At 46.0% G+C, this 27,680-nt stretch overlaps 1 protein-coding gene across 1 annotated transcript in view; it reads right to left on the bottom strand.

Annotated features, from left to right (window-relative positions):
• LOC141113944 (bactericidal permeability-increasing protein-like) overlaps positions 1 to 23,859 on the bottom strand; it is a 75,769-nt gene extending 51,910 nt beyond the window's left edge. The window contains exon 1 of the mRNA XM_073607316.1: positions 23,736 to 23,859. The gene's annotated coding sequence lies outside the window, so the exon portion shown is untranslated. The remainder of the gene's footprint in view (positions 1 to 23,735) is intronic.
• Between the last annotated feature and the right edge of the window lie 3,821 nt (positions 23,860 to 27,680).

The raw sequence follows: 27,680 nt of genomic DNA, 5'->3' as shown, positions 1-27,680 counted from the left end.
TAATTGCAGAGATAAGGGGTTCTACAAAGTATTGACTCAGAGGGGCTGAATACAAATGTACACCACACTTTTCACATATTTATTTGTAAAAAATGTTGGAAACCATTTATCATTCTCCTTCCACTTCACAATTATTTACCACTTTGTGTTGGTCTATCACATAAAATCTCAATAAAATACATTTATGTTTTTGGTTGTAACATGACAAAATGTGGAGAACTTTAAGGGGTATGAATACTTTTTCAAGGCACTGTATCTGTGTGCCAGTACATCCCGTATGGACAAGCAGATACATGGACAGGAAGAATCAATGAACTACCACGGCGCTCCACAGCGCCGTGGTAGTTCATTGAGAACTACAAGCTGACAACTGCAAAGGATGTCGCGGCTTGTAGTTCATTCATACACAGAGCTGTGTGAATGAATGACGCAGCCATATGGGCGGAGCCCCGCACACTGATTTCAAAAAGTGAGACAGCTAGTAAAGGGAACTTCTCCCCGTACTGCTGTCACAGGGAGGGGGGGATTGGGCAGCGGCTGCAGCATTGGGAACATATTACATGTTCCACTCTAAAAAAAGAGTGAAACATGTAACATGCTCCCAAAGGTGATCTTATCCTTTAATTCAGTGGATCTCAAACTCAGTCCTCAAGTACCCCTATCGGGCCATGTTTTCAGGTTTTTCTTTACTTTTCACAGCTGCTTTAAATCAATAAAGGGGGTGTTTTTTGAAGCACCTGATTAGAGCCACAGGCTTCAAAATAGGGTGGACTCAGAGTGCAGAGCATTGCACTCGGAGCCCACCCAGGTGTGTTAGAAAAGCAAAAGAATATTCGCTTTTCTAACACTGATTCGCCTCTCTGCCAATCAGGAATCGTGGGTCTGATACCCGTTTCTCGAATAGCTGAAAGGTCAGGCGATCCTATTGGACGCCTAGGAAGAGGAGGATGCACGGCGGAACGCCCCATGATCCACACCACAGTGCCGGGCTTTGATGATGGGGGGGGTTGCCGCCACCGCCGACTGACTGACCAGGGGGGGGGGGGGGGGTTAGGGGGTGGTGGCTGTTTGCTGCCCCCCCCCAAAAGAAAAAACCACCAGCTGAAGGTTCTAGTTACACCTCAACAGTAGAAATGGGACATGGGGAGAAGATAGGGATCCCTCGAGATCATAGAGAATAAATACACTTTAATATTCTGGAAGTTTTCTAGGTGTCATGACATAACAGTGGAATTCCCCTCCAAATAAAACTCCAATGTACGGAGATGACCCCTTCCTGGAAGAAGACATAATGAATACAGAAATGAGGTTTTCATAGTGTCCGATGTATAGCTCCTTTCTGAATTGTTGAGTAGCTGATAATTCTCAGGAATGAAGAACAGAAAGAAGAAAGGAGAGCTCCAATCTGGACAGAACTCCTCTGAATCATCATGGAATCAGTCATGGGTTATATCCTACTCATTGTATTAGGCTAGGTTCACATCTATGGAGGTTGCGGTTAATGCATTTTTCCAGTGAGTTTTGCATTTTTGACATGTTTTGCGTTTTTTTTTTGCCTAATAGGAAAGTATTACAGTATTCTGCAAAACGCACTAAAGAACGCATGGGTGTGAACAAAGAGTTCATTTGTGGTATGAACCACAGACGGCCTACTGCTGGAGGATTAAAATCACTAAAGACCTGTAGCAAGATCCCGGGTCCCCAGAGGCCTAATGATGACCTCCAGAGACAGCTGACATCCTTCTATGTAGAGTGGGGTACGAGGCATGGTGGGTGTAATGCAAGGTAGATTCATGGGTGCCAGACACTTCTTGAATGCAGAGATTTTTTTTTGTCTCTTGGACAGAACTGTGGAAGAGAGGGTTTAGGGCCAGGACACCCTTAAGTGGTTGCAATGTTAATTGGCAGACTCCGAGACTTCAATAGGCAGACAGCCATGGAGGGAAAGGCATCCAGCTAGACACCACATCTACGTGATTAGGAGCGCTGTCTCCTATGGCAACGGTCTTGTAACAGTTTCTAACACAAGTTGTAACAAACTTCTTTACTTCCTCTTCAATCTCCTCTTGTAGACCTTCACTCAACTGAGCTCCCAGTCTTTCACTAGACTTGCTGATCCACTGCCACTGGATCCCCTGAGCTCCTCCAACCTTCTCACTCAGTATCTTCCTCAAGTGTCACCCCCGTGTCCCTGCTGGGTCCCTAGATTGGCACTCACAGATACTCCTCAAGCTTCACCCAACTGGTCTACTCAGTCCCTGGCTTGGCACACAAGGCTGCTCTACAAGCGTCACCCTCGCTGGCTGGGTCTCTGGCTTGACACCTGCTGAAGTTTCCCAATTCTTCACCTTCCCCGGTTGGTGAGAAGACTGCTCTAATACTTGCTTCAGCTACTCACTGTGGTCCCTGGTAATAAGGTGGAAGGTCCCTTAGTGGAGACAGCTTCCCCTCTACCTCCAACCAGGACAGGTTCTCCGGCCGGCAGAACCGTCACTTCTGGTTGGACTGCAAGCCACAATCCCAACCCTGTGCTACTTTCTTGCTTCTGGATAGGCTCTCACACAGCCTAGCAGCCAGATGTCCTCAGGGATAGGCCTCAGGCTCCGGCCCAGCAGCCCGGGACACCCAAACACGTGTCCACCCAGACAGCCGTCCAGGTGGCACAGAACCCCGATCACCTGACTCCACCCACATAAATAGGCTTTCCCAGCAGGCCAAGGGACCCAAGAAAATCCCTGCCCATTGGCTGAGACACCCCATTCATTCCCAATCTGTCCTTCAATGCCCTTGTCTTATCTAATGCCACCAGATACCCGGCCATCTAGTGACAGAAGAGAGAAGTGCAACAATTCCAGAATTAGGGTGAAATCAACTGATCTCCTATCAATTGGACAAGGCGACTATCACTTGGCAGATAAGGTTAAGAGCAACCCTGCCTAAACATCAGGGTGCTTCAGACCTATCTGTGCACACGCTGCATCACGCATTAATGTGCGTTTTATTAAGACATCCCATTCATTTTGAGAGGGCTGCCAAAGCCAGAAAATGGAGCATGCAGCATTTTTTTCTGATATAGCCTGCAGCACTGATCAAGCGGGGAAAATATGACAGGGTGGTTATAAAGAAGCTTATTGGTAGATGGACTGTTGCACAACCACAGGGGCCCTACATGGATCGAAATTCCTGCTGAACCAGGTGAATTTTGATCCCTGTATGCAGGGCCGGGACAAGGGGTGGGCAGGAGGGGCGGCTGCCCCGGGCACTGTGGTATCATGTGAGGTGGGGAGAGAGGAGACTGAGGATATTGTTCCTTCTACCTGCAGCAGACTGATGGCATCATCACAGCTTTGGAAAGTTCAAGGATGGCTTTTTGATTATAAAAGGTGGGGCATTAGTGGAAAATGATACTCATGCTGTATAATGTGACTTGTCAACAGGGCTGGGAAAGGGGTGGGCAGGAGGGGAAGCTGCCCTGGGTACTGTGATATCATGTGAGGTGGGAGCACCACAAGGAGATTGGGGGGGGGGGGGGGATTTGTATTGGGAGGAGGAATGTGGCATGGAGGTAAGAATTGTTTTAGGAGGGGAAATTTGTGTTGAGAGGAAGGATGGGGGGAGAGGATTTATGCTAGGAGGAGGGATTTGTGCTAGAAAAGGTAAGATGTTAGGGGGGGGGGTATTTGTGCTAGGAGGGGAACTTTTGTTTGGGAGGGAGATTTGTACTAGTAGACATGTTTGGGGGGGCATTTCTGGTAGGAAATTTGGGTCGGGGGGATTTGTGCTTGGAGGGGACTTTGGAGGGGGGGATTTGTGCTTGGAGGGGACTTTGAAGGGGGGGGGGGATTTGTGCTAGGATGGAGGATTGGGGGAGGGAAATTTGTGCTGGGAGGGGGATTTGGAATGATGGTGGGGGGATTTGTGCTAGGACGGAGGATTGGGGGAGGGGAATTTGTGTTGGGAGGGGGATTTTGGAGGGGGGGGGGATTTGTGCATGCAGGGGACTTTGGGTGGGTGGGGGGTCTTGTACTAGGATGGGGGGGGGGAATGGTGCTGGGAACATATGCGGAATTAGAGGCTTTAAGCTGGGGGGAGGGAAAATTTGAGGTTTGAGGGGGGATTTCGGCAGGAGGGTGTATTTGTACTGGGAGGAGGGGCAATGTATGCTTAGGGGGTAAGCAAGCAGATAAGTGCTTAATTTTTTTTCTTTTTTTGGGGGGGTTGAGACGCAATTTCCCATGTTCTCCCTGGGTTCTAGGTGACCTTGTCCTGTGAGGCCATCTTTAGTCCATCCTCCCATTAAAACCCTTTACCTTGCCCGTCTGGCGATGTCCATGGCATACAGAGCTCAGAGGTCACCTGATATATGACAGTTGCAGCTCCGGCAACTGCCCAACCTCACCCTGATAACACACACTGCTCCTGACTGCAGACACCACAAGATGCCCTCTAATATCTTTGGTTAGAAAAGCCTCTGCTGTGCCCCTCTCTGATTTAGTTTCACTTAGCTACTCTACTTATGATTCTCCTCGACACCCGCATCCAATGATAGTGCCCTTGCTGGCCTCTGAGGCCGTGTCATTGGACAGTATCATGGTGGTGGGCAGGGCTTATCCCTAAACTTAGAAAAAGTCAAGGCCCCTTTAACAAAGTGAAACTTAATCAGAGAGGGGCTTTTCTGCAAAATCACTATAAAAAGTTTATCTAAACCCAAAATCGAAAAAATACATTGCAGCTTACTAGCCCTTAGATGTGGTGGTTGCAAAAGTTTTCTTTTTTTTTTTTTTCCTTTTATTTTTCACCTGGTGATAGCGATTAGCGCCAGTAACAAACTTCCAGCATTAGCATGACAACACATAGGCTGGATTCACACTTTTGTACTACGGGAACACACAAGTGACTGAACATGCGTGTGTTGTGTGTTAGGGTGCTGCAGTGCCATTCATTCTTAACCACTTAACCACCGCCGCCCGCCGTCGTTATACGTCGATACTTTGACGTTGAACACTGTTGTTATGGCAGCAGATAGCTTCCATAACCCCAGTATTTTCTTCAACAGTGGGCGGTCCGCAGCAGATTCGCCGTGAGACCACTTTTATCGGCGGCGGGTGCCCACCCCCCTTCCGCCGCGTTTCGGTCGTATCCGTCTCTGTCAGTGGCGGCGGAGGCGATCCAATCCTTTCCCCTCTGAGGCACTGTGTCCAGTGAGGGAATGATGGCCCCCATTTGACTCAATGACGTTAGATAACGGAAGCGACATCAAGCGTCACTTCCATCCAACGGCCTTAAAGGGACTTTTTTTTTTTTTTTTTTTTTTTATTGCATTTAAGTGTAAATGTGAGATCTGTGGTTATTTGACCCCAAATCTCACATTAAAGAGGTCCTGTCATATTTTTTTTCTATTACAAGGGATGTTTCCATTCCTTTTAATAGGAATAAAAGTGATCCAAAAAACTTTTTTTCAAAGGGACAGTGTAAAAATAAAAAGTTAAATAAATCACGCATATGTAAGTCGCGCCCGCATATGAATAAAAGTGATCCAAATAATTTTTTTTTAAAGGGACAGTGTAAAAACGAAAAGTTAAATTAAAAAAATAAATACAATTTATAGCTCCCCGTCCCGCTATGCTCACGCGCAGAAGCAAACGCATACGTAAGTAGCGCCCACAATATGTAAACGGTGTTCAAACCACACATGTGAGGTATCGCCGCGATCGTTACAGTGAGAGCAATAATGCTTTCGAAAGTTCTGATGGACCTAAGAAATAGAACATGTTTTAAATCTTTCCAACCGAATCAGTTCCTATCGGGAAAACCGTCGTCTGTATGTTAGTCCGACGGACCAAAAACGACGCAAGGGCAGCTATTGGCTACTGGCTATTGAACTTCCTTTTTCTAGTCCCGTCTTACATCATCACATTCTAAACAATCAGAATTTGGTGTGATCGTGTGTAGGCAAGTCCATTTCAGCGAACTCCGTCGGAAAAACCGTCAGAGTTTATTCTAATGGAAAAACGGTCGTGTGTACGCAGCATTATTCACCATTCAATATCAGAACAAAACAAACAAGACAGGACTATGGGACCCCATCCCTCTCTTATTCTACATAGAGGGGAGGGGTTCTGCTTTAGTGAGACTAAAATTATTTGGCGGTCAACACAAACCATTTGTCTGGTGGAAATCCAATACAGCTCACCATCCAAATAACACCATTCCTACAGTAAGCATGGAGGGGGTAATATCCTGTCTAGATGTGAAAAGTTAGTAGAGACAAATCCCAACAGAATAAAGGCTGGAATTAAAGCAAAAGGTGGTCCAACAAAATACTGACACAATTGGGTGATCCTTTTTCCAACTCAGTGATTGTTTTTGAATTTTTTTCTCTGACATGTTGGTGTTATATCTTCCACTTGGATGTTATAAGTTGCACATTTAAATACAGCTGGATAAAACAAAAATGGTGTCTGTCTTCATTTCAGGCTACAAAGCAACAACACGTGATTATTTAAAGGGGGGGGGGGGTTGATACTTTTCTATACCACTGTTTAGTATGTGATCTACTACGGTGTCAGAGGTGTAAGATGCAATAGGATATATAGTATGTGATCAGTGCCCTGATCGCAGTACCTTCCCAGCATTGCCCATCAGTGACACCAATCAGTGCCCATCAGTGACACCGATCAGTGCCCATTAGTGATGCCAGTCAGGGCTGCCTTTCCGTGCCGCCTCATCAGTGCCCATCAGTAAAGGAGAAAAATAACCGTATTTATCTGCATATAACACGCACAGGCGTATAACACGCACTTTCATTTTAAGAGGGAAGTTTCAGGAAAAAAACTTAAATAAATAAGGAACTTTGAAGCAAAATAAGGGTCACTGCCCATCTGCAGCCTCACCATTGCCATGAATGCAGCCTGATCATTGCCCATCTACAGCCTCATCAGTCCACATCAGTGCAGCCTCACCATTGCCATCATGCAGCAGCCTCACCATTCTCATCAATGCAGCAGCCTCACCATTGCCATCAGTGCAGCCTGATCGATGCCCATCTACAGCCTAGAGGGGACAGGAAGGGGGGGCGGGACGAGCGCCGACAGATTACATACAGTGAGAATCTCCTATGATAGACAGAACAGTGGTCCAATGGTGGCCCAGGAGACGGGACTTCCTATTACAGAGGCCGCCAAGTAAACAGGAGATTCTCACTGTATGTAATCTGACGGCGCTCGTCCCGCCCCCCTCCCTGTCCCCTCCGAGGCAGCTAAAATTGTATAACACGCATGCGCTATTGCACCCGATTTTCATGGTGAAAAAGTGAATGTTATAAGCCAATAAATACAGTAGTTATTACAAAATTTACTGACACAAACTAAGAAAACTTTTTTTTTGCCAAATTTTCGGTCTTTGTTCGTTTTTATAGCAAAAAAATAAAAAAGAAACAACGGCGATTAAATACCACCAAAAGAAAGCTCTGTTTGTGAAAAAAATGATAAAATTTAACATTTAGTTTGGGTACGGTGTTGCATGACCTTGTCATTGAAAGTGTGACGGAAAGTGTGACAGCGCTGAAAGCTGAAAATTGGCCTGGGCAGGAAGTGGGTATAAGTGCCCGGTAGGCAAGTGGTGCCGCTGTATCCCTGGCCATGGTATAAATGTGGCCTTCGTTTTCCCTGGAAAGAACCGGAAATCTAAACGGAGGCGAGCAGATCCAAAAATAGATCAAAACCCACTTTATATTGTGCCAGGTCAGTGACATGCCCCCGTCGGTGTACAATATCCGATGTATTACATGGAAGGATTTACAATGGACTTACTATGATACTACATGAGTAATTAGGGGGCACCTCTTTGTAAATAGCACAAAAGCCTAGTCTGAACACTACAATATGACATCCTAGGATGGGAACACAATAGGAAATCAAGTTCTTATTCAAAATATCCGAGGTTCCTCTCTGTATTGTTTTCCTATTATTGCCAGGAATGAGGAACCGTCCACAACCCGCAGACAAGGAAATCAGATGATCTGGCCAAAACGTGTGATCTTCTACAATATGATCTGTGTAGTGTGCAGGCAGTACTTACTTTATATCATTCAATACGAACCGTGGACAACCTATTATTGGAGAATAAAATTACATTTTATTTGGTAAATTAGTTACAATTTTGGATTCCGCACATTTATTATTGAATAACGGGTCTGTGGACTGTCTTCTTTTAATATAAGCCCAGCATGGGACACCAGTGATGGTGTACCTATAGGTAATCAGGCTGGTTTTCCTTTCTGTAAAGTGGACCTGTCAGTAAATAAATTCTTGCAGTCCCAGGACTGGGTCATCCTCCTCCCCACCCCCAAGAATTATGTGTCAGCAAAAATCCCCCCCCCCAAAGAAAAATCGAGCACTAATCTGCATGGTTACCCCCTAAGCATAAATTCCAGTACAAATCCACCCCCTGCTGAAATCCCCCCTCCGAACACAAATCTTCCACCCCCCCCAGCTAAAAATGCCCTCATTCCGCATATGCGCCCAGCACAATTCCCCCGCCCCGAAAAAAAAAAATCCTCCTTCCTAGCACACATCCTCTACCCCACAAATTTCCCCTCCAAGCACAAGTCCTCTCCTCCCCACTCTAAATTCCCCTGCCAGATCCTCCATCCTAGCACAACCCCCCCCCCCAAAAAAAAACTTCCCTCCTAGCACAAATGCCCCCCAAACCTCCCTACTAGCACAAATTCCCATCCAATAAAAGTTCCCCTCCTAGGACAAATACACTCCTTCGCTACCATATTACTTATTCTAGCACAAACCCCCCCCCCCCAAATTTGCCCCCTAGAACAAATCCTTTTCCCTGTCCCTCTCAACACAAATCCCCCCCCCCAAATCACCACAGTGATTGGACTTCAGGAGGGGAAGAGACAAGACAGTTAACCCACGGTTTTGTTGCGGTTTTGTGATATCACCGATCGTCTTACCACTGGACACTGCATGGTTGAGGTGTTCGCTGTGTTGTGCGGGGCTCTGCACCAGGAGAGAGAGCAGCAGTGATTTGGTCTTTATTTCAGGAGGAGGTGGAAACAAGACCAGTCACCATGCACAAGGAGAGAGAGAGCAGCAGTGATTGGTCTTTATTTCAGGAGGGGGTGGAGAAAAGACCAGTCAACTCTGCACAAGGAAAGAGAGCAGCAGTGATTGGACTTTATTACAGAAAGGGGCGGAGACAAGACCAGCTCACCTTGCACAAGGAAAGAGAGTAGCAGTGATTGGACTTTATTACAGGAAGGGGCGGAGAAGAAAGACCAGTCACCCTGCACAAGGAGAGAGAGCAGCAGTGAGCGGTCTTTATTACAGGAGGGGGCGGAGACAAGACAAGTCACCCTTGGCACAAGGAGAGAGAGCAGCAGTGATTGGACTTTATTACAGAAAGGGGCAGAGACAAGACCAGTCACCTTGCACAAGGAAAGAGAGCAGCAGTGATTGGACTTTATTACAGGGAAGGGGCGGTAGTCAAGACCAGTCACCTTGCACAAGGAGAGGAGAGCAGCAGTGATTGGACTTAATTACAGGAAGGGGGCGGAGAAGACAAGACCAGTCACCTTGCACAAGGGAGTGAGATCAGAAGTGATTGGACTTTATTACAGGAGGGGGTGGAGAAAAGACCAGTCAACTCTGCACAAGGAGAGAGAGCAGCAGTGATTGGACTTTATTACAGAAAGGGGCAGAGACAAGACCAGTCACCTTGCACAAGGAAAGAGAGCAGCAGTGATTGGACTTTATTACAGGAAGGGGCGGAGTCAAGACCAGTCACTCTGCACAAGGAGAGAGAGCAGCAGTGATTGGACTTAATTACAGGAGGGGGCGGAGACAAGACCAGTCACCTTGCACAAGGAGTGAGATCAGAAGTGATTGGACTTTATTACAGGAGGGGGGCGGAGACAAGACCAGTCACCTTGGACAAGGAGTGAGAGCAACAGTGAGCGGTCTTTATTACAGGAGGGGGGCGGAGACAAGGCCAGTCACCTTGCACAAGGAGTGAGAGCAGAAGTGATTGGACTTTATTACAGGAAGGGGGGCGGAGACCAAGACCAGTCACCATGCACAAGGAGAGAGAGAGCAGCAGTGATTGGTCTTTATTTCAGGGAGGGGGTGGAGAAAAGACCAGTCAACTCTGCACAAGGAGAGAGAGCAGCAGTGATTGGACTTTATTACAGAAAGGGGGCGGAGACAAGACAGTCACCTTGCACAATGAAAGAGAGCAGCAGTGATTGGGCTTTATTACAGGAAGGGGCGGAGTCAAGACCAGTCATCCTGCACAAGGACAGAGAGCAGCAGTGAGCGGTCTTTATTACAGGAGGGGGCGGAGACAAGGCCAGTCACCTTGCACAAGGAGTGAGAGCAGAAGTGATTGGACTTTATTACAGGAGGGGGCGGAGACAAGACCAGTCACCTTGCACAAGGAAGTGAGAGCAGAAGGTGATTGGACTTTATTACAGGAGGGGGCGGAGACAAGACCAATCACCTTGCACAAGGAGTGAGAGCAGAAGTGAGTGAAGGGGACTTTTGAAAGGAATTCTGCTAGATGCAACTGCATTTCTTGACTTTGCTTATATAGGACTTAAAATAACACACACTTAAAACATGTACTAAATAATGTACTAAAATTTTATAGGCACATAAAAAACAGCATACTGGAGCCACAGTGATGTGTACATACCATTGTATAAATGGACTTACAGTTTAGTGATTAATTGACCTCACTCATCACCTGTTATAGAGTGGTGGGCGGGCTTTCATTGTGCTTCTCTGATGATGCGATCTTGGACTCTTTGGTAGTCAGCTGTGTTCAGGATGCTTAAAAAACAGAGGGGTGGAGCTACTGCTAGAGGGGTGGGGTTTGTGTGTTGGATGGGGTCAAAGAGAACCTGTAGTGTGGAAATGAAAATGTCTCAATATGCTTTTTTGAAGGTTGTAGTGTACAGTGGGGAAAATAATTATTTGATCCACTGCAGATTTTGTACGTTTGCCGACTTACATAGAAATGAAGGGTCTATAATTTTTATCATAGGTGTATTTTAAATGATAGAGACAGAATATCAAATAAAATTCCAGAAAAAACACATGATACAAATGTTATAAATTGAGTCGCAGTTCAGTGAGTAAAATAAGTATTCAATCCCCTTCCAACCAACAGTAATCCTGGCTCCCACAGACTGGCTACAGTAGGTGCTCATGTGATACACAGATTAGTCCTGTCAATGTAAGAAGGTGCTCCTAATGACAACTCATTATGTGTATAAAAGACACCTGTCCACAGAATCTCTTTCTTCCATTCAAACCTCACCATCATGGGCAACACCAAAGAGCTGCCAAAGGACGTCAGGGACAAGATTGTAGACCTGCACAAGGCTGGAATGGACCATCAGCAAGAAGCTTGGTGAGCAGGATACAACTGTTGGAGCGATTATTCACAAATGGAAGAAATACAAAATAACCATCAATCACCCTCGGTCTGGAGCTCCATGCAATGTTTCACCTCATGGGGTAAGGAGGATCATGAGAAAAGTGAGGGACCAGTCCAGAACTACACAGAAGGAGCTTGTGAATGATCTCAAGGCAGTTGGGACCACAGTCACCAAACAAACCATTGGTAACACAATACACCGCCATGGATTGAAATCCTGCAGCACCTGCAAGGTCCTCCTCCTCAAGAAGTCACGTGTACAGGCATGTCTGAGGTTTACCAATGAACATCTAAATGATTCAGAGAAGGATTGGAAGAAAGTGCTGTGGTCAGATGAGACCAAACCTGAGCTCTTTGCCATTAACTTGACTTGCCGTGTTTGGAGGAAGAAAAATGCTGACTATGACCCTAAGAACACCATCCCTAAAGTAAAGCACGGAGGTGGAAACATTATGCTTTGGGGCTGTTTCTCTGCTAAAGGTGCAGGCCGACTTTGATGCATTAAGGGGCCAATGGATGGGGCCATGTATTGTAAAATCTTGGATGAGAACCTTCTTCCCTCAGCCAGAACACTGAAGATGGGTTGTGGATGGGTCTTCCATGATGACAATGACCGAAAACATAACGCCAAGGCAACAAAAGAGTGGCTCAAGAAGAAGCACATTAAGGTCATAGAATGGCCTACTCAGTCTCCAGACCTTAATCCTATAGAAAATTTATGGAGTGAGCTGAAACTTGAAGTTGCCAAGCGACAGCCAAGAAACGTTAAGGATTTAGAGAAGATCTGTAAAGAAGAGTGAACCAATATCCCTCCTGAGACCAGATGTACAATCCTGGTCACCAACTACAAGAAACGTCTTACCTCTGTGCTTGCCAACAAGGATTTCTCCACCAAGTCATGTTTTGCTTGGGGATAAAATACTTCTTTTACCCACTGAACTGCAACTCAATTTATAACATTTGTATTGTGTTTTTTTTTCTGGATTTTTGGTTGATATTCTGTCTCTATCATTTAAAATACACCTATGATAAAAATTATAGACCCTTCATTTCTTTGTAAGTGGTCAAACATACAAAATCTGCAGGGGATCAAATCAGTATTTTCCCCTCTGTATATTGGAAGGGTTATCTAAAAAAATACCCCTTTGACATTTTAGAGTTAAACTCTGGGCACCAAAAAACTTTCATATAAATATATATACAGTGGAACCTTTTTTTTTTAAATTCTGACTTGCTTTGCGAGCGTTGTCTCGCAAGACTAGCAGGATTCAAGCCTCTGGGGTGTGCAGTATCACATTTGGCCAGAGGTACCGGGGCGCCTGGGATGCTCAGAGACACTCCATTCCCGAGTGTCTCAGAGCGTCTTCTGGCCACATGCGGTACTGCATAGACAAGCAGTGGCTGTGGAACGGATTATCTGAGTTTCCATTATTTCCTCGTATATCAAAGGGAAACTCACTTTGATATACGAGTGCTTTGGATTACAAGCATTCTTCTGGAAAAAATGATGCTTCTAATCCAAGATATCACTGTACTTCAATAGCCACAAAGGCTCTAAATCCACTTTGCAAGCACCAAATGCCTTTGCAAACCCAGATATAACCTTGCAAAAGTAACATCATCACTGTGCTGTACAGAGCCTATGCAGAGAGCAGAGCTGTGGGAGGGGCCCAGCAGGCTCCACCCACTGCAGGCTGCCTGCAGAAAACTACAGGAGGGGCGGCGACCAGACCAGTCACAAGTGGCGGCTGGTGGTCAAAATTTTTTTGGGGGGGGCGCAAACAAACTGAAAAATACTGAAACCTCCCCCTCATCAATTGCAGCCTCACTGTGCCCATCAAATGCAGCCACTATGCCCATCAAAGGCAGCCATTGTGCCCATCATATGAAGCCACGTGTGCCCATCATATGCAGCCACTTGTTCCCATCATATGCAGCCACTTGTTCCCATCATATGCACCCACTGTGCCCGTCATATGCAGCCACTGTGCCCACCGACCCCCTTCATGGCTGACGGCTCCCACCCCGCTCGCAGCTCTGGCGCTCTGCGTGTTCGCGGCTCTGACTGACAGCACCAGCCCCCGCAGGTGGTCTGACACTTACCGCCAGTCCTGAGTCCACCAGAGCATCCATGGCAGCAGGGATGTCCGTCCTCGTGTCTTCTCTGTGCCACCTCTTCCTAAGCGCCAGGCATCCAATAGGATGCCCTGGCACTTTGGCCAATCGGGAAACAGGTCTGACGACCTGCCTCCCTGATTGGCGGGGAGGAGCTTTAGTGTGAAAATAGCGAAAATTCACTCGCTATCGTCACACAATTGGGTGGGATCAGGGCGCACTCTCTGCGCCCCGAGCCCACCCTATTTTGAATCTTATTAGAGCCTCTGGCTCTAATCAGGTGCTTCAAAAAGTACCACCCCCTCCCGCCCCTGCCATAGGAATATGTGCGTCCGGCGTCCTGAAAGGGCCCGGGCGCATGGATGGGGGGGGGGGGGGCGGCGCTCGTGCACCCAAAATGCATGGGCCGCCCCTGCCAGTCACCCTGCACAAGGAGAGAGAGCAGCAGTGAGCGGTCTTTATTACAGGAAGGGGCGGAGACAAGACCAGTCACCCTGCACAAGGAGAGAGAGCAGCAGTGATTGGTCTTTATTGTTGGAAGTCTCACACTAGAATACTGCACAGATCTGGAAGAAATAAACAAAGCACACCAAGATTCAAGGAGGAATACACATGTCTCTTGTATTAGGCGATGATTACTTATCCCAGAGCTTAGCTTTAAACTTCAAAAATTAAAGATCCTATTGAGATTATGTACCTTGTGATTATTTACTATTATTTTTGTTGGCCTTCTGTGTGCCCCTCTGATTCAGTTTCAAAAAGGGCCTAAGTTCTATGACTTTTAAAGTCCACACGCTAAAAATAGACCCCACCTCCAGCTAATAAAAGCAGCAAATTAGTCAATATTCATCCTCTCATTGGATAGAGGTGAAGGGTGGGGTTTATCTCTGCGGGGGGGAGGTCCGGTTTAGCCTAATGAAATTCTGTCCAGCAAAGGCCCCTCCTCCTATCTACATAACCATGCACTCAGCTGCTTGCAAATGCCTGGTAATGTTCAGTGCAGCTACAAGACTCCATAGGAAAAGATTCTAGAGCACGAGTGTAGATTTCTTGGCACGACTTTTCTGACTACACTTCTGCTTTTTTTTTCTCATTTATTATTCCTATGTTTGTTTTTCACGCTCATGGTTTACCGAACTTTGTGTTTGGCTCACAGACTGAGGGGCAAACTGAACACAAGTTCTCACAATGAAACAGAGATGTGGAAGATGAAGGCCAAAGAACAAGGAACCGAAACCCAGCGGTGGAGGAGAGGAAGTGGGCCTGATCAAGCAAGGATCAGGGGAACCTCGTCATGATGAATTGGGTTCAGGCGTTCAACCCCACGGGGGTCCATTTATAAATAATTTGCATAAAGCTATTCATCCAGTGAAAGTGAATGTACAGCTGTTGTGAGAATAGGGCAAAAATCAAATGTTTTCAGGTTATTTTCTGTTTGGTTTGAATGTTCTTCAAATAATATGTTTTATTCATAACAAAGGTTTACTGGTAACTGACATGGAGTGAATCAGGAAAATACCACATTATGGCCACTAGTTGGCGCAGAGGGTCAAAGAAAATACATACAACTTAGTAAGGAGAGATGCATTGTAACCATTCTTGAACACTGGAGAGAATGAGCAAATAAACAGGGATCCTTTAGTGCACAAATGTCAAAACACAAGGCCAGCAGGCTGAATCCGGACCACCAGGCCTTGTCATGTGGCTCTAGCACCCAGTTTTGCAACCTGGAATGTGGTGGAACTCCATTTCACCACCCCCGGCTTTCACCCTCCGCTGTCACTTGTAAACTCAGAAGCTTTCTGTGTTTGCAAGGGACAGCTTTGCTCTCAGCAGTTTCCGGAGGTAAAAGAACGCTGTACATAGCATACTCTTAACCTCTTCACTCTGTACGTAGCATACTCCTGACCTCTGCACTCTGTATGTAGCGTACTCCTGACCTCTACACTCTGTATGTAGCGTACTCCTGACCTCTACACTCTGTATGTAGCCTACTCCTGACCTCTACACTCTGTATGTAGCGTACTCCTGACCTCTACACTCCGCACGTAGCGTACTCCTGACCTCTACACTCCGCACGTAGCGTACTCCTGACCTCTACACTCTGTATGTAGCGTACTCCTGACCTCTACACTCCGCACGTAGCGTACTCCTGACCTCTACACTCTGTACGTAGCGTACTCCTGACCTCTACACTCTGTACGTAGCGTACTCCTGACCTCTACACTCTGTATGTAGCGTACTCCTGACCTCTACACTCTGTATGTAGCGTACTCCTGACCTCTACACTCTGTAAGTAGCGTACTCCTGACCTCTACACTCTGTATGTAGTGTACTCCTGACCTCTACACTCCGCACGTAGCGTACTCCTGACCTCTACACTCTGTAAGTAGCGTACTCCTGACCTCTACACTCTGTATGTAGTGTACTCCTGACCTCTACACTCCGCACGTAGCGTACTCCTGACCTCTACACTCTGTATGTAGTGTACTCCTGACCTCTACACTCCGCACGTAGCGTACTCCTGACCTCTACACTCTGTATGTAGCGTACTCCTGACCTCTACACTCCGCACGTAGCGTACTCCTGACCTCTGCACTCTGTATGTAGCGTACTCCTGACCTCTACACTCCGCACGTAGCGTAATCCTGACCTCTACACTCTGTATGTAGCGTACTCCTGACCTCTACACTCTGTATGTAGTGTACTCCTGACCTCTACACTCCGCACGTAGCGTACTCCTGACCTCTACACTCTGTATGTAGCGTACTCCTGACCTCTACACTCCGCACGTAGCGTACTCCTGACCTCTGCACTCTGTATGTAGCGTACTCCTGACCTCTACACTCTGCACGTAGCGTACTCCTGACCTCTGCACTCTGTATGTAGCGTACTCCTGACCTCTGCACTCTGTATGTAGCGTACTCCTGACCTCTACACTCTGCACGTAGCGTACTCCTGACCTCTACACTCTGTACGCAGCGTACTCCTGACCTTTGCACTCTGTACGTAGAGCACTCCTGAACTCTGCACTCTGTACGTAGTGTACTCCTGACCTCTGCACTCTGTATATAATGCTCTCCTGAACTCTGTATGCAATGCACTTCTGAACTCTGCACGTAGTGTACTCCTGACCTCTACACTCTGTATGTAGCGTACTCCTGACCTCTACACTCTGTATGTAGCGTACTCCTGACCTCTACACTCTGTATGTAGCGTACTCCTGACCTCTACACTCTGTAAGTAGCGTACTCCTGACCTCTACACTCTGTATGTAGCGTACTCCTGACCTCTGCACTCCGCACGTAGCGTACTCCTGACCTCTGCACTCTGTATGTAGCGTACTCCTGACCTCTACACTCTGCACGTAGCGTACTCCTGACCTCTGCACTCTGTATGTAGCGTACTCCTGACCTCTGCACTCTGTATGTAGCGTACTCCTGACCTCTACACTCTGCACGTAGCGTACTCCTGACCTCTACACTCTGTACGCAGCGTACTCCTGACCTCTGCACTCTGTACGTAGAGCACTCCTGAACTCTGCACTCTGTACGTAGTGTACTCCTGACCTCTGCACTCTGTATATAATGCTCTCCTGAACTCTGTATGCAATGCACTTCTGAACTCTGCACGTAGTGTACTCCTGACCTCTGAACTCTGCACTCTGTATGTAAAGTACTCCTCACTCTGTACGTAGCGTACTCCTAATCTCTGCATTCTTTAAGTAGTGCACACCTAAACCCTGAACTCTGTATTTAGCACACCCCTGAACTCTGCGCGCAGGACACCCCTAAACCTTGCATTGTGTACATAGTGCACCCCTGAAGTCTGCACGTAGCATACTTCTGAACTCTGCACACTGTACATTATGTACTCCTGAACTCTGTACACAGCGTACTTCTGATCTCTGCACTCTGTATGTAGCGTACTCCAGACCTCTGTATGCAATGCACTTCTGAACTCTGCACATAACACGCTCCTGAACCTTGCCCTCTGTATACAGCACCCCCCCAGGTAAAACCGGCCCTTTGAGGGCAACCATACTGCTGATGTGGCCAACAATGGCTTCCCAGGGCTGTTAAGGCTATCAATGCAGGAATGAAATGAAAGAGGTAACATAGTTTTATTTTTTAATATGAGGGCACTTTTTATACCTTTATAATATACTTTTATATATTTATATATATTATACACTTTTTGGTTAAATTCTATTGGCAGATAGCATGTCTAATTTTATTTGTTTTCTTTTTTTAATGCACAATAAAAAAATTGTGTAGAATAATACTTGGCTTTGTGTTTTACTTCCAATGACAGTTTGGGATTCGGCAGTTACATTAAAAAAAAAAAAAAATACAATGTAACATTGACAAGGGACACCAACATAGTTGTATCTTTGATCTTATAAACTACGGGATAATGGTGTTGTGGTAACTTGCCCAATAAAACCCAAAAAAAGCATAATAATATTATTCTTGATATCACTAGAAAAAAAAGCCTTTGAAAATTAGTTTGCAATAACTCCATCAGTATCACCAGCAAAGCAGCTTCATTATTATCCCATTAAAGAAGAAGAGAATTGTACGCTGCATTTCCAGATTTCATAATTTGCCGCGTCACGAATGTTAATTCTCCATTACGAGCGCGAGTTTACAAGACCGACCGATTCTGCTTCCGAGCATGTGCGTTTGTACTTTGGACTATTGTCCGACTGACTTGTGTACACACGCTCGGAAAATCCAACAACAGACACCGCGTAAAATTTTAAAACCTGCCATCCAACATTTGTCCGCGGAAAATCCGACAACAATTGTCCGATGGAGCGGTCAGATTTACCGCCAACAGCCTGTCATCGAACATTTCCCATCGGAAAGTCCGATCGTGTGCACGAGGCTTTAGGGTCCTTTAACATGGGCGGTCTGCCCGGCGGACTCCGCTGATCCCCACTGAGCAGGCGGACGACAGGTCCTTCTTCACTCGCTGTGCTGAGACAGACCTGTCAGAGTCCCGCTCTCCTCTATGGGGGGGATCTGTACGGACCGCCTGTCCGTTTTCATCTGATCCTCCAGAAGGATAGAAAATAGGGTCACCATCCATCTAGATTTCACAGACAGGATCAGATAGCAGCGGGCGTCAGCGGACATGTCACCACTGACATCCGCCACTCCATAGGAGTGAAAGAAGCGTTCGATCGGGTCCACCTGAAAAACTAGGTGATGGTGCCGGTTTATGCCAGGAATGAGGACAGACTTTACTTTTAACGCCAACATCATTTATTTCCAACAAACAGCATTTATTGTAAAGAGCACAGATGACAGGTTCTCTTTATTGATCTGAAGGAGCAATGGAGGCTGCACTATATTGTCAAAAGTATTGGGACACCTGCCTTTACACGCACATTAACCTTAACGGCATCCCAGTCTTAGTCCGTAGGGTTCAATATTGAGTTGGCCCACCCTTTGCAGCTATAACAGCTTCAACTCTTCTGGGAAGGCCGTCCACAAGGTTTAGGAGTGTGTCTATAGGAATGTTTGACCATTCTTCCAGAAGAGCATTTGTGAGGTCAGGCACTGATGTGGACGAGAAGGCCTGGCTCACAGTCTCCGCTCTAAATCATCCCAAAGGTGTTCTATTGGGTTGAGGTCAGGACTCTGTGCAGGCCAGTCAGGTTCCTCCACCTCAAACTCGCTCATCCATGTCTATATGGACCTTGCTTTGTGCACTGGTGCGCATTCATATTGGAACAGGAAGAAGCCATCCCCAAAGTGTTCCCACAAAGTTGGGAGCTTGAAATTGTCCAAAATGTCTTGATATGCTGATGCCTTAAGAGTTTCCTTCACTGGAACTAAAGCCTCGTACACACGATTAGATTTTCGGCAGGGAATTGTGTGATGACAGACTGTTGGCCTAAAATCCGACCGTTAGTACGCTTCATCAGACAATTGTTGTCCAACTTTCCGCCAACAAACGTTGGACGGCAGGCTAGTAAATTTACGCCGGACAACGGTCTGTTGTCAGATTTTCCTATCGTGTGTACACAAGACCGTCACACAAAAGTCCAAAGTACAAACATGCATGCTCGGAATCAATGCTCACCAAACACATTAGCAGAAGGTGCCCAAAGGGTGGCGCTCAAGAGCTGAAATTCCACATAATATGTTACTACGTTCGTGTTTGTTGGCCCACAATTGTGTACCGTTTGTATGCAAGACAAGTTCCTGGCACGCGCCCTTCGGACAAAAGTCTGACGCTTTGTTGGCCAACAATTCGATCGTGTGTACGAGGCTTAAGGGTCCAAGTACAACCCCTGAAAAAACAACCCCATGCCATAATCCCCACCTCCACCAAATGATTTGGACCAGTGCACAAAGTCCATAAAGACATGGATGAGTGAGTTTGGGGTGGAGGAACTTGACTAGCCTGCACAGAGTCCTGACCTCAACCTGATAGAACATCTTTGGGGTGAATTAGAGTGGAGACTGTGAGCCAGGCCTTCTCGTCCAACATCAGTGCCTGACCTTACAAATGCGCGTCTGGAAGAATGGTCAAACATTCCCATAGACACACTCCTAAACCTTGTGGACGGCCTTCCCAGAAGAGTTGAAGCTGTTATAGCTGCAAAGGGCGGAGCCAACCCAATATTGAACCCTACGGACTAAGACTGGGAGGTCATTAAAGGTCATGTGCGTGTAAAGGCAGGCGTCCTAATACTTTTGACAACATAGAAACAATAGAGGTTAATCATATTAAACCAATAAAAATGATTTTGATTTGAAAACAGTCCACAAGTGATGTGATATATTAATCCTGATGTCATTCTGCACCGTCCACCACCATAGTGATCATTAAAACCAACAGCTGAATGGCTCTCTTACCAGCTCCACTTGATCGCTCATTACAAGGGATCGTATGCGCTTGTGGCTTTAGCCCAGCCCAGGCCTTTATCGGGGTCCCGATGGTCTCCTGCACAGGATCACCCCTTGGCTCCGTATTTGATAAAAGGATTTCTCCTCTCTTGCCACAGCAATGTGTCCTCTGTACTTCCTGCCACACTTTTACCATATCTAATACGGAGCCAAGGGGTGATCCTGTGCAGGAGACCATCGGGACCCCGATAAAGGCCTGGGCTGGGATAAAGCCTCAAGCGCATACGATCCCTTGTAATGAGCGATCAAGTGGAGCTGGTAAGAGAGCCATTCAGCTATTGGTTTTAACCACTTCAGCCCCAGAAGGATTTACCCCCTTCCTGACCACTTTTTGCGATTCGGCACTGAGTCGCTTTAACTGACAAGTGTGCGGTCGTGCGACATTGTAGTCAAACAAAATTGTCATCCTTTTTTCACCACAAATAGAGCTTTCTTTTGGTGGTATTTGATCAGCTCTGCGTTTTTTATTTTTTGCGCTATAAACAAAAAAAAGGCGACAATTTTGAAAAAAATAAGCAATATTTTTTGTTACTTTTTGCTATAATAAATACCCAAAAATATATAAAAAAAAAAAAAAATTTTTTTCCTAGGTTTAGGAAGACATGTATTCTTCTACATATTTATGGTAAAAAAAAAAAATCGCAATAAGCGTATAGTGATTGGTTTGCGCAAAATTTATAGCGTCTACAAAATAGGGGATAGATTTATGCCATTTTTTTTATTACCGTATATACTCGAGTATAAGCCGACCCGAATATAAGCCGAGGCACCTAATTTTACCACAAAAAACTGGGAAAACTTATTGACTCGAGTATAAGCCTAGGGTGAGAAATGCAGCAGCTACTGTAAGTGGGAAAAGAGGGTCAACAATGCCCATTTGCAGCCTCACTGTGCCCATTTGCAGCCTCACTGTGCCCATTTGCAGCCATAGGTCCCCCGAACTTCAAACTCGGTAGTTAAGGGTTCCTAGATGTCCCCCTAGCTGCAGCCAAAATTTGGGGTCTCTGGACCCGAAGGGTCCCGAAATGACATTGCTGCAGATGGACACAGTTGACCAACTTTGGGGCCCTGTATCTCGGGGCCACTTGGTGCTAGGAACCCCAAATTTGGTGTGCAAACCCAGTGGAACCTGCACTACAACATATCCAAAGTGGCCCCGAGATACGGGGCCCCAAATTCGATTCGGAAAATGTCAAGCACTTTTCTGCAGCAGAGAATGACATTTTCTGAACTGAATTTGGGGCCCCGTATCTCAGGGTCACTTGGTGCTAGGAACCCCAGCTTTGGATATGTTCTAGTGCTAGTTCCACTTGGTTTGCACACCAAATTTGGGGTTCCTAGCACCAAGTGCCCCCGAGATACGGGGCCCCAAATTCAGTTCAGAAAATGCCAAGCACTTTTCTGCAGCAGAGAATGACATTTTCTGAACCAACTTTGGGGCCCCGTATCTCGGGGGCACTTGGTTCTAGGAACCCCAGCTTTGGATATGTTGTAGTGCTAGTTCCACTAGGTTTGCACACCAAATTTCCTAGCACCAAGTGACCCCGAGATACAGGGCCCCAAATTCAAGTTGGGAAATGTCATTCTCTGCTGCAGAAAAGTGCTTGACTCGAGTATAAGCCGAGGGGGGGCATTTTCAGCACAAAAAACTGTGCTCAAAAAACGGCTTATATTTGAGTATATTACGGTAATTTTTTATTATTAGTAATGGCGGCAATCTGCGATTTTTATCGGGACTGCGACATTATGGCGGACACATCGGACGCTTTTGAAACTATTTTGAGACCATTGTAGATCTCTGTCATGACACTAGGCAGAACGGGGAAATGCTTCGTTTACAAAAGCATCTCCCCGTTCTACCTCTCCGTGACACGATTGCGGGCACTCGGCGGACATCGAGTCCGAGGGACCCGCGGTCACGGTGAACACGGCGGGCGAGTGCCCGCAGCGCCGCTTCTTAAAGGGGACGTACCTGTACGCTCTTTTGCCCACCAGTGCCATTCTGCCAACATATATCGGCGTGGGCGTGCGCTGGTCGGGAAGCGGTTAATGATCACTATGGTGGTGGACGGTGCCGAATGACATCAGGATTAATATATCACTTGTGGACTGTTTTCAAATCAACTTGAATCATTTTTATTGGTTTAATATGATTGATTAGCGCAACCTTTATTGTTTTTATGTTTTTCACTGTGTATATGTCTCACAGGAGGTTTACTGCTTATATACACAATATATCTTTTATGTCAGATTATTCTTTAGCGTGTTTTTTTTTTTTTATACGTTTTTATTAGTTTTGGCAATACGGTGTATATTGATAAAATAAGAGGCGATTCTGGCCTCACACTAGATGGTGCAAGCTTACAGTTTTGTTTCAGGTTATCAGTTGGGTACACGTGTTTGTTGGGCTCATCGCTTCCTTTTTAGGGTGTACAATCTATAGTGCTTGTGTATGGTACTGCTGGATGACCACATACACACGTGTGATAAGTCTGCACCACGTATGCATTGGGGTATGTTGTTTAACTTGCAGTAAAATAATTTTTAAAGCTCAAATTTTAAATAAAATCGGGAAGTAGTACTGTTGTACAGGGTTCATAAAGTTACCTGCTGTCTGTGTCCCCATGAAAGAAAATTTCCTGTGCTTCCTGCCCTCCTGACACCAAGGCAAGGACGATGAAAAACAGGGCTCTCCAGGAGAGGAAGACAGACAGCAACAGAAAAAACTTTTTCTTCTTCCCAACTCTATCAAAAGCTAAAAAAATGAAATAAAAAAAATAAAAAAAAAAGTCATGAACAACGTAGAAGAGTCCCTCCTTCCAGATTAAAGTTCAAAATCAAGGCAGATTGAGAGACTATTAAAAAAAAAATAAGATTTTCTTTTTTCTAATGATTACACAGAATCACGTGTTTTTAATATGTATCTTTCTGTAGTTCTGCTTTTAATGCTAAACTCCCAACACTAGTCTAATGGGATTTTTTTTAGAATGTTCTCTTATAAAAACAGATGTAAATAACGATAGGAGGTAAAAGATTGTTCTTCTGAAAGAACTCAGTGAAAAGGTGAAACCTCAGGAAGTTTCAGCTAGGACACGTTCGTGTCAAATTACAAAAAGCATAACTTGAGCAGTATTTTCATCAAAATGAGTTGTTTCATAAATGCAATAATGTTTATTTCAGTTCCCTGTTTTATCACACAGGTCTGCAGAATTTATCACAAGCTCATTCCCCATCGGTTCCTACCCTCTCTTCTGTTGAGTTCTCGATGAGGTCCCACTTTGTCTTCCCTCAAGATGTTTTGGAGCCAACGATCTCTCAGTTTTCTAAACTTCTACTTCTATACCCCGTTCCCTGCCAGCTTCTACTCTGCTTCCTCTTCCCCCTCCCCTGCTTTGTCGTCAGCTTCTACTTTGTCTCATTGATCGCCTCCCCTGTCATCATCATCTATTCCGCCCCCTCCACCATCAACTTCTACAATGCCACCTCTACCCCCTTCTCTGCCCTCAGCATCTATCTCCTCTACCATCAAATTCTATAATGCCACCTCTATCCCCTATCCCCTGGTCCTGCCATCATCTGCTGGGTCTCCTTTACAATCAACCTCTACAATGCCACCTTTACCCCTTCTCTGCCCTCCGCATCTACCTCCTCTACCATCAACTTCTATAGTGTCACCTCTACCCCCTGCCATCATCATCTACTAGGTTTCCTCTATCAACTTCTACAATGCCAATGTCATCATCCAACTCCTCTACCATCAGCTTCTACAATGCCACCTCTACCCCTTCCCTGCCATCAGCATCAGCATCTATCTATCTCCTCTACCATCAAAGTCTATAATGCCACCTCTATCCCCCGGTCCTGCCATCATCTACTGTGTCTCCTTTACAATCAATTACTACAATGCCACCTTTTACCCCTTCTCTGCCCTCCGCATCTACCTCCTCTACCATCAACTTATACAGTGTCACCTCTACCCCCTGCCAACATCATCTACTAGGTTTCCTCTATCAACTTCTACAATGTCACATCTACCCGCTTCCCTGCTCTCATCATCCAACTCCTCTACCATCAGCTTCTACAATGCCACCTCTACCCCTTCCCTGCCATCAGCTTCCACGTCCTTTACCATCAACTTCTACAATGGCCATCTCTACTCCCCCCCTCCCACCACCACCATCATCTACTAAGTCTCCTCTACCATCAACTTCTACAATGCCAACCTCTACCCCCTTCCCTGCCATCAGACTCTACTCTACCTCATCTACAGTCAACTACTACAATGCCTCCTCTACCCCCACCCCTACTCCGCCCTTGACTTTTACCATGCCTCTTCTACACCCTCCTCTTCTCTGCCATCAACTTCTACCATGCCTCTTCTATGACCTCCCCTAATCTGCCATCAGCTTCTTAAAAACCTCCTCTATCCCCACCTCTGCTCTGCCATTAGGTTATACTCTGCCTCCTCTACCTGTAATCCCTACCCCAAACATCTGCTTCTACTCTTGCCTCCTCTAACCAAGCTCTGCTATCAGCTATCCCTCACCTGCTCCACCACCAGTTTTAACACTGTCTTGTCTACCCCCTCCCCTTCGCCACCATCAGCCTCTATTCTGTTGCCTGTACCCCCTTCCCTGGTCCATCAGCCACTAATCAGTTGCCTGTACCCCCTTCTCTGTTCCACCCCCAGCCTCTACTCTGCCTTACCTACCACACTCCCCAGCTTTTACTTTGCCCCCCGCCCCCCCCCCCCATTTCTCTGCTTCAGCAGCAGCATGATCTCTCCCTCTTTAAACCTGCCCATACACTGTTCAGTTTTTTTTTTCATTCAGCTGGCTGAACAAACAAAGCTGAACCAATGATGTGTGGTTGTGGGAATCCTCCCCGCCGTATTCTGTCAACATGGAGACTCCCCTGCCTGCCATCAAAATACACAAAGTGCAAATTTGTCCAGTAGTCCCATTTTGTGATTTACAGATCAATTTCTCATGAACAGGAATGACTGGCTATACATGGGATTGAAATCTGTCAGATTCCTGCTGAACCAGCTGAATTTCGATCCATGCATGGCCAGCTTAAGCCTTCCTCTGCTTTGTGCAATCAACTTCTACTCCACCTTCTTAACCCTCCACCTCTGCTCTACAGCCAGCTAGCACTCCATCTATCTTACCCATTCCAATGCCATCAGTATCTATGCTGCCTCCTCTACTTCACAATTCGTTTCTACTCTTCTTCCTCGACCCCCTCCAGTTTTACTGGCAGCTCTAGTCTGCCTCCTCTACCTTACTGGCAGCTCTACTCTAACTCCTTTACCTAACCAGTGGTTCTAGTGTGCCTCCTTTATCCCCTCCTCTGTTTTACTGGTAGCTCCAGTCTGCCACCTCTACCCCCTCCTCTGTTTCAATGGCAACTCTGCCCCCTCTACCAGTTCAATGCTCACAGTGTCCACTGCCAGCCTTGTTCTCTCCATCTTTGCCTCTAGATGAGTTACCTCCGCTCCTCAACTTCAAGTAGAATGGAAAGCTTGACCAAAAAAACAAACTTGTGCTTTGAATTATGCATAGGCCAAAAAAAAAAACAAAAAACAAAAAAAAACCCCCAAAAATATTTGTACCACAAATATCCATTTATGCAAGGGCACACGTGCTAGCAAATATCTAGAACTGTGCATAAATGCTGTACACTTAATTTTTTTTCCGCTCAGGATTTCTTCTAATGGCAGCTTTAAACAGCCAGCTTATAGAATCAACCATTTGTAACTTAGCACAGGTAGGCATTGTGCGGTGCACTATAATGGAAGTCAGCTCAATGTGGAAAAGAAAGCTTCAGTAAGCTAAGTGCACTTTATATTATAAACTTGCGAATTAAACGAGGATGCAAATCTAGTTTTATCCCTTCTTACGGTTTGGGTGGCAGGTCTTTTTCCGAATCTTTTGCTTGCCCCGTATGTAGAGCACAGGTTTACCTGATACAAAACCCTAGACATAAAATAGTACACATGTGAAAAGTGGGGTTATTACAATCCCTTGTGTTAAAACCAGGGGCATTACAAAGCCTGGAGTTGTCCTAAATCAGTACTGGCACTCAATTCTCTAATGCCCCGTACACACGGTCGGATTTTCCGATGGAAAATGTCCGATCGGAGCGTGTTGTCGGAAATTCCGACCGTGTGTGGGCTCCATCGGACATTTTCCATCGGACTTTCCGGCACACAAAGTTGGAGAGCAGGAGATAAAATTTTCCGACAACAAAATCCGTTGTCGGAATTTCCGATCGTGTGTACACAAATCCGACGGACAAAGTGCCACGCATGCTCAGAATAAATAAAGAGATGGCCACTGCCCCGTTTATAGTCCCAACGTAGGTGTTTTACATCACAGCGTTCAGAACGATCGGATTTTCCGACAACTTTGTGTGACCGTGTGTATGCAAGACAAGTTTGAGCCAACATCCGTCGGAAAAAATCCAAGGATTTTGCTGTCGGAATGTCCGAACAAAGTCCGACCGTGTGTACGCCCTATAACACTTTGAAGGGATAATGAAGGAACATGCACCTTTTTAAAGACAGCCTTTCTCAAGCTTTTACCCCAAAAGGAACCCTTGAAACTATTTTTAGGTCTCAGGGAACCCATGCTAAAATGAATTCATGCGTGGTCTTTGTGAAGAATGCCCGTCTTAGAGTGGTGGTCAGAACACCACCTTTGTGGACAACTGAAAGGATCATTGGGGTCATGCTACTGGCTCTGCCAAATGGCTCCAGACTCAGGACAAACCAAAGCACCATCAGATGGGAGGTCAATCAACGACAGCTCAAGGAACCCTTAAGCAACCTCTGAAGGAACCCGACCCTAGGGTTCCAAGACCCTGATTGAGAATGGCTGTCTTAAGAGGTGGTAGAAATACCTTTTGTCACACAACAGTGCGATTTGTCCTTCCTTCTACCAACTTTATTCATTTTTAAAGACCACAAGATGACAAGCCATTAGGAATGGAGTCTAGCCCATCTTGTTGCATCCTCTAAATTATTATTATAGAAAATCTAGGAATCTAGCGGCATCCAAGTCCCCATCATAAAGGCAATGACCAGGAGGCGTAACAAAAATCTCACTGCTAGGGCCTCCAAGAGATGTAGGAAGTAGAAGATTATTCCACATGTGCAAATGCAAGCAGCTTTAATTTCTAGTGCTC

The sequence above is a fragment of the Aquarana catesbeiana genome, linkage group LG12 (genome assembly GCF_042186555.1).
Source record: "Aquarana catesbeiana isolate 2022-GZ linkage group LG12, ASM4218655v1, whole genome shotgun sequence".
In the NCBI taxonomy this organism is placed as follows: domain Eukaryota; kingdom Metazoa; phylum Chordata; class Amphibia; order Anura; family Ranidae; genus Aquarana; species Aquarana catesbeiana.
This window is presented reverse-complemented; position numbering and strand designations above follow the sequence as displayed.